The sequence below is a fragment of the Gymnoscopelus microlampas genome (assembly GCF_963454915.1).
Source record: "Gymnoscopelus microlampas genome assembly, chromosome: 1".
Taxonomy (NCBI): Eukaryota; Metazoa; Chordata; class Actinopteri; order Myctophiformes; family Myctophidae; genus Gymnoscopelus; species Gymnoscopelus microlampas.
Window position 1 is genome coordinate 45,890,889 of NC_139962.1, and position 7,661 is coordinate 45,898,549.

A 7,661-nucleotide genomic window follows, 5' to 3' on the forward strand; every position below is an offset into this window, starting at 1 on the left:
GGTGCCAGAGATTAGCTGCTAACGGACGGACATGACGGATAGACACACGGATGGACACATGGACGGACAGGGGGTAAAACATACTCTCTCGCCATGCCTTTCGGCCTGGCGGAGACAAAAAGTGCCCAAAACGCTCCGAAACTTCACCTACCCCCAAATACATTGGGCTCCGTTTTTGGCTCAGACCACCGGAAGTGGGTGAAACAAGCATTTCAAACCATTTGAGTAATTGTTCAGAATTTTCTTTTTTCTTTTAGATTTTTTTTTTTTTTTTTAGATGCACATTTTTTTTCTTACATTTTTGGGGGTTTTTTGTTTTTGGCTTCGGTCATTTTTGTATTAATTGTTTAATTCATTTTTTCGCTGAGCTAGGGAATGAGCTAGGTCTTAGTAGAGATGTGCGGATAGGGTTTATCGTCACCCGAATCCGCATATATACATGTTCATTATCCACCCGCCATCCAACCGCGGTTAATTATACCATCCTATTTCTAGATCCGCACCAACCGCATCAAATTATTATTATTTTCCTGACGTTAGTTTTCAACTATGTTACTCACCACTGTCTGTCGCGATGTAGTGACTGTATACAATCCATATCTATGCTATGGTAACAACAAGACGGAGCTTGAAGCTTCATTTATTTTACTTTCGCTTTTAACTTGGCAACAAAGCGAAACTTACTTTCGCTTTGTTGCCTTTGTTGTCTGCATTTTATAAGTGACTTTTGGGGTAATTTGGCGCTTGTTTTGGGCTTGTTTTCATAGACCTTGCTGCTTATTTCTCTCGCAAAATATGGCAACACTGGCTGGAGCCGGTACAAAGACCCCTTAACGTGCAGTAGGCGGCTAATTTGTGTCTGATGTAAAATGACGTAATATTAAAATACTACAAACGCAAGCACGGCGAGATTTTGTGCTTTTTAAAAGCTATAATAGGCCTATAGATTGATATCATTAATGTAATTCCCAAATTTGTTCACCCGCGGTTTATCCAATATTAATTAATTATTATATTTGATTGACCCAAATCCACCCAAACTGCGGTTAACTGCGGCAACCGCGGCTAAAACCGCGATCCGCGCATCTCTACTTAGTACGATCTTGGCTAAGTGGTTAAAACAATACATTCATTTATTTCACCCTACCTCTCAAACACAAGATTGCACAGACTTAGCAAGCTGCAGGCACACTTAAAATTTCTAAGAAATGTTGTTTCTAGTTTCTATGTTGTATTTTAGATGTAATCTTTTTATGATGCTTTTCAGATGGTTTGTTGTTTTTCGTTGCACTGCAAATGGCTGCGGGGGAATGGTACTTAATGCTTTGTGTATGTAAGTACATACTGTAGGGAGATTGATAAATGAAGTTATTCTGATTCTGACCTACCTACCTTCAGTTCCTACCAACCTGCCTCCCTACAGTACCTAATGCGTGTCTCGTTCAAATACGGTAGCGTCAGGTGAAAAAGTACTCCCCTGAAATCAAATCAAAAACATCTCAGATACTCACACAGATTGACAAAATACACGAAGGAGTCTCATCACATTGAAACGAGGTCACAGTCATACAAAGAACTATGGGTATCAAAGACAAAGGTGTGTAACACACACACACACACACACACACACACACACACACACACACACACACACACACACACACACACACACACACACACACACACACACACAGGATCAAGGGTACCCCACATCTATGTATTGAATATCAGATGAAAGATATTTACTAGGCCAAGTTCAGGTGTGTCAGGCAAGTTATCAGACAGAAAACAAGGCTTTTCCTTGTCTAAACTTTGTTGCCATTGCCCCACCCATCTGGCACTCCTAGTAGGCCAAAACAATCTTATTTAAAGTATTACAAAACATTGTTTGACCTAGGTTTGATACCACATTATAAATGTTTTGTTTTGTTGTCTGCTGTTCCTAATTTCATTCATGTTTAAGCGTATGGTTTGCTTCTCACTCAGCATGTATTATTTTTTTCTAGTGAATTCCCACATTTTATTGTAAATTAATTTGCAATGAGTAAACTAATTAACCAAACACATACGCGTGCACAACACATAGAAACATGCACACGCAGAAATAGCCAACACATTCATTTTACGGGGGAAACTTGGACTGTTAATTAGCCGTTCCTCTCCTCCACAGGGACAGAGCCTGCTATAGCGTGTGCGTGTGCGTGTGCGTGTGTGCGCGTGTGTGTGTGTGTGTGTGTGTGTGTGTGTGTGTGTGTGTGTGTGTGTGTGTGTGTGTGCATGGGTGCGTGCTAGCGTGCCTGCGTGTGTGCGTGCGCATGTGTGCATGCTTTGCGTGAGAGAGAAAGAGAACAGAGACTGAGGCAGATATTGAAAGTGTAGGAGTGCACAATGCATCACTATGTTGTTTTTTATGAGCTAGTACATCGGCAATTTTCGCTATTTTTGTGTGACATCGCCTGCAGACGATATGTATTCTCATATCACGATATCGATAATTATCGTGATATAGCATGCATAAGGTTGTCTTTTCCTGGTTTTAAAGGCTGCATTGCACTTTACTGCACAGTAAAGTGATGTAATTATCAGAACTTACAGAATCTTCTAGCTGTTCTATTATTTGTCTTTACCCACTCAGCTATTATATAAGCATTACTTGTATAATAGGTATTATATCACCAATACACATCCCAACAATACCTTCACAGTATCAAGGTATGGGGGCAGAAATATGATATGGCAAAGCCTATGGGCTTTGTGTGTATCCATAGATTCTGCATGCGTGCACGTGTGCATATGTGCGTGCGTGCGTGCGTGCGTGCATGCGTGCGTGCGTGCGTGCGTGCGTGCGTGCGTGCTTGTGCGTCTGTCTGTGCCCAAGCGGCCAAAGAGAAAAAAAGAAAAGTATGACCATTTTGCCAAATAAGGATAATAGAATTGTTGTCAGACAGTGGAAAATGTGTGTGTGTGTGTGTGTGTGTGTGTGTGTGTGTGTGTGTGTGTGTGTGTGTGTGTGTGTGTGTGTGTGTGTGTGTCTGAATGCACGCACGTGCACATGTGCATGAATAATTGGTGTCTCATAGTCTCAGTGGGAGTTTAAAATGAAGTTCTCAACCATGTTACTCTCCACCTGTCATTTTCTGTGCGTGCATGCCTGTGCATGTATATATGTTTTTTATGTATAACACTGCCAGTACCTCAAACAACCACCATTGTTTGAACTACATCCAGACTGAGAAAAGAGAGTGCGAGTGGAGTGGAATACAGGCATTGCTTAGTTTCCATGCGTTCTTTAGGGACAGAAGCTGAACTATATACACCGGTGGTTCTCCCCAGGGGTCCTTGGGAGGGTTCAAGGGGGTCCCCAGCAAAATGTGTTAATACATTTTAAACCCTTAATCCATATATTCTATACGTTGGCTATTAAAAAATAGCAGATATACAAGCTCACAGCGCGGCACAAACTATTTTTGAACATTTTTGAAAAAGTGTTTGATGTTGAAAAATATTTTGAATAATTTTGTATTTTTAACACACATCTTCTCTTCTGGGGGGCCCCTGGCACAGCACATTTTCAGATGGGGGTCAGCAGCCAAATACATATAAATTTGGGGGTCCTTGACTTGAAAAAGTTTGAAAAAAACTGATATCCACCACACCATTATGTGCAACAGCCATGCTTTAAGGGAATCATTTGCATGGCTTGAATATTTCTCAGATTCATTGAGAGTGGTCGTTTTGCTCTTACATCATGCTCTGGGTGGGAAACCCCAACCCTGATGGGGTTTCAGCCATGTAACATTGCATGGCTGAAACTATAAAAGCAGAACTACATTATATACTGTATGACACCATGGAAGTATGCATGAGGTTTCATAAACAATTGAAAATCTGAAAACACTAGCTTCATTAGCAATCTGTTTGTAATTCTTACAAGGACACTTTTTGTTCCAAATTAACCCATTAAGACCGGGAACGCACCTGTTTAATTTTAGATTGCTTTGGATATTCAAAAAATAGTAGATATACAAGCTCATGAGCTTAGATATACAAGCTACGAGCCTGTAGATCTGCTATTTTTTGAAAGATCGTGAAAATATTCGTAGCGAGTGCAGCGCTATGAGCTTGTATATCTGTTGTTTTTCAATAGCCAAAGAAATCTAAAATGACACAGATGTTTTCCCGGTCTTAATGGATTACTGAATGACACCATGGAAGTACGCATGAGGTTCATTAACAATTGAAAATCTGAAAACACTAGCTTCATTAGCAATCTGTTTGTAATTCTTATAAGGAAACTTTTTGTTCCAAATTAAAGTAATCTGGGTGCTGTCTATTCTGTTCCTTGTGGCTGCGGTTTAAAAAAAATGTATGTGACATTTCCAGAAAATCCATAATTAGGTGTGTCTTGGAATGTTAAGTGTGGCAATACCGTATGAAGGTCGACAACCATTGCTGTTTGTAAACACCTGCTTAGAATCTATCTATCTATAGAAAAGGTATTTAGACCCTTGACCAATGGTCACATTTTACTGAATAACAAATTATAGGCTACTGTATCTTGAAAATAAATTCTGTGTAAAGAATGTATGTAAAACGTATGCATGTAAAAAAAAAAATTGTAAAATGTATGCAAAAGTATTCAATCGCTGTGCTCTGGAAGCTCCAAATTGACACAGATTAAATAAATAGCTCTAATGAGGATATAATTGCCTTAACATTGGTCTCATGTTAACCAATAAAACAACAGATTACACAGAGGACATAACAGAGGACTAAAGATACAATTCTACAGAAGTAAGAGATAAAGTAATACAAAACATAAACCAGGAGATGGGGCAAAAAATGATATAATTGTTTGGACAATCCAGTGAGCACTGTTCGATCAATAATCAGGAAGTGGAAGCTGCATCATACAAAAGTGTCTGAGCAAGGAGAAGAGTCAGGGAAGCCCTGGAGAGGCCAACAACCTATTTGAAGGAGCTACAGAGTTCAGTGGGCTCAGAGTAGGGATGGGACGATAATCGTTATTATCGTTTATCGTGATACAAAACGCTCACAATAAACGTATCGCAGAGATTTTAATTTATCGTGAAATTGTCCTCCGTCATACACTGGGATCAATTCATCTCTGCCAAGCTGGTACCACTTCTTAAACCCTCTAGAATTGGTAAAACGCACCTGTAAAGAACGTACTTGATAAAGTATTTTTTTCACTCTCTATATCTCTTTCCCAAAAATAGCCGATCTACAAGCTCACAAGGCGTTGTGAGCTTGTAGATCTGCTATTTTTGGCAAATGTTCCACCCCAGACTATGGATGCTGGGGTTCAAGTGGTTAACAAAAGTGGAATTTTAAGTTTCAATTATCGCGATAATATTGTAAATCGCAATTATTTTGGTCACAATAATCGTGACATGAATTTTTTACATCATCCCCTAGCCCAGAGTGGATTAAAAGTGCACCAGTAAGAAAGTAGGCTTTTCCGAGCCATGTAGCCCATAGGGCAGGAGCCTATCTCCTGTCTCGGTAGCGTGAGGCAGCTTGATGTGCAAGTGCACCCCCTGGACATGACGCTAGTACTGTATGTCGCAGGCACTTAACCCCAATCTAACCCTTGATGTTGACTGCCAAGCAGGGAGGCATTGGGTCCCATTTTCATAGTCTTTGGTAAAGGTGCACCAGTGAACTATATCAATCAGCAGGAGCTCTACACATAGAAGTGGTGGCCAGAGAGAAGCCATTACTCAAAAAGAACAACCTGAAAGTGTGTCTGGGGTTTGCGACAAAACATGAGAGTACCGCAGCAGAGATGTTTTTTTGTGGTTTTGTGGTCAGATGAGATAAAGATAAGAGATTTTGGCCACATTTTGAAAGCACTGTGTGGTGCAAACCTAGCACTACCACTGGCGAAAGAAACACCATGGCTGATGGTGGTACACCTTTGTATGACAAAAGTATAAATCGGGCCATGCCTACAACAGTTCTGTGATGGAAGCTACAGTACTTGCTGCAAACACACACACACACACACACACACACACACACACACACACACACACACACACACACACACACACACACACACACACACACACACACACAAATCATTGTTAAGCTTACACTGCTATAAATGGCAGAGTGGAAGAGATGAATTACAGGTGATGATTTCAAACCATTATCACAAAAGCACATCATTATATTCAACTCAACATAATCATCACGCACACACGTAAGCTCCATTACCGGTTGTAAAAAAAGAAAGAAGAAAAAGACACATCTGCTTTATACTGTAAGTAGTTACACAATGTTTGTGTACAATAACCCACTCTATGGTTTCTCTCCATATATAAAAGGGACACAGACAGGTACAACAGGTACTCTGACAACGGGTATCTTGGGTACAATGGGTATTGCATAGCCGGAGGGGCATGCATTCTGTCATGTTACAGTAAATGTTTAGGGCTACTGACAGCGCTGCAAAACACGTTGCCTCGGGAGTGAGAACGGGTTGTCATGGCGCACCAGTGTGCCTCGGCACGTTGTTCCGGAACCGCTGCTGTACTGTATATATATGCTGCCTCAAAGGTGGGGGGGGGGGGAGCATGCTCTCTCCTCCTCTCTGATCCACATACACATAATGTAGGCTACACCGTCACCGTCTTTGTGTTTTGAACAGAACGAGAACACATTTTTGTATTCTTGTTAACCCATTAAGACCAGGAAAGCATCTGTCATTTTAGATTTTAACCACTTCAACCATTATTTTATACTTTGGGCTATTCAAAAACAGCATATACAAGCTCATAGTGCCGCACCGAGTGCTGCGCTACAAGCTTGTAGATCTGCTATTTTTGAAAATGTGTGCAAATCTATATGAGAATATATATATTTTTAAAGCGAACATTTGTAACTCAAATCTTTGCTTCTGGGGGTGCCTGTAACTAAACATGTTGATATGGGGGTCCGTGGCCAAATACATCATTTTGGGAGTCCTGGACATGGAAAAGTTTGAGAACCACTGATATAGCATTAGCAACACACGTTTTTCAGCAACCTGTTAGGATTTAGAAGACATTTGTAGATGCGTTCCCGGATTGAATAGGTTAAATGCAGAAAACAAGCAGAAAGATGTGAGTGAGAGAGAGCGACAGACAGACAGACAGACAGACAGACAGACAGACAGACAGACAGACAGACAGACAGACAGACAGACAGAGACAAGGGGAGAGAGACATAGAAAGAAGAGGACATAGTATAGAGGAAAAGTGCACACAGAGAAGCTATTGATGGAACAGAGTGTGCAGTAAAGCTCAAACCAAATGCAGATTTTAACACTTTCCTCACTCTATAGGCCACAGACCAGTCTGACTATCTCTAACTAGGTCAGTGTTTCCCTTTTTGGCCTACCAGTGGTATACACAGGTTGAGAATCACTGAACTAGGTAAATATGTATATACAGTAGAACTATCTATCTATAGTATCGTTTACACTGTACTGCATACAGCAATGCTGGCCACTATGGAAGAAAAACAACCACCACAAACTGCATGACACACAGCATTAGATCGGTTGTGATATTGACAGACGGACAGACAGACAGACAGACAGACGCACAGTACTGTCTGTAGACAGAGGCAGGTATAGACAGGTAGACCGATTC

General features: G+C 40.8%; 1 protein-coding gene across 1 annotated transcript in view; it reads right to left on the reverse strand.

Annotated features, from left to right (window-relative positions):
* The window catches only part of LOC311051108 (CUB and sushi domain-containing protein 1-like), a gene marked incomplete at its 3' end in the record, with an annotated part of 707,106 nt that overhangs the window by 698,497 nt on the left and 948 nt on the right, over window positions 1-7,661 (reverse strand). The window lies entirely within an intron of this gene.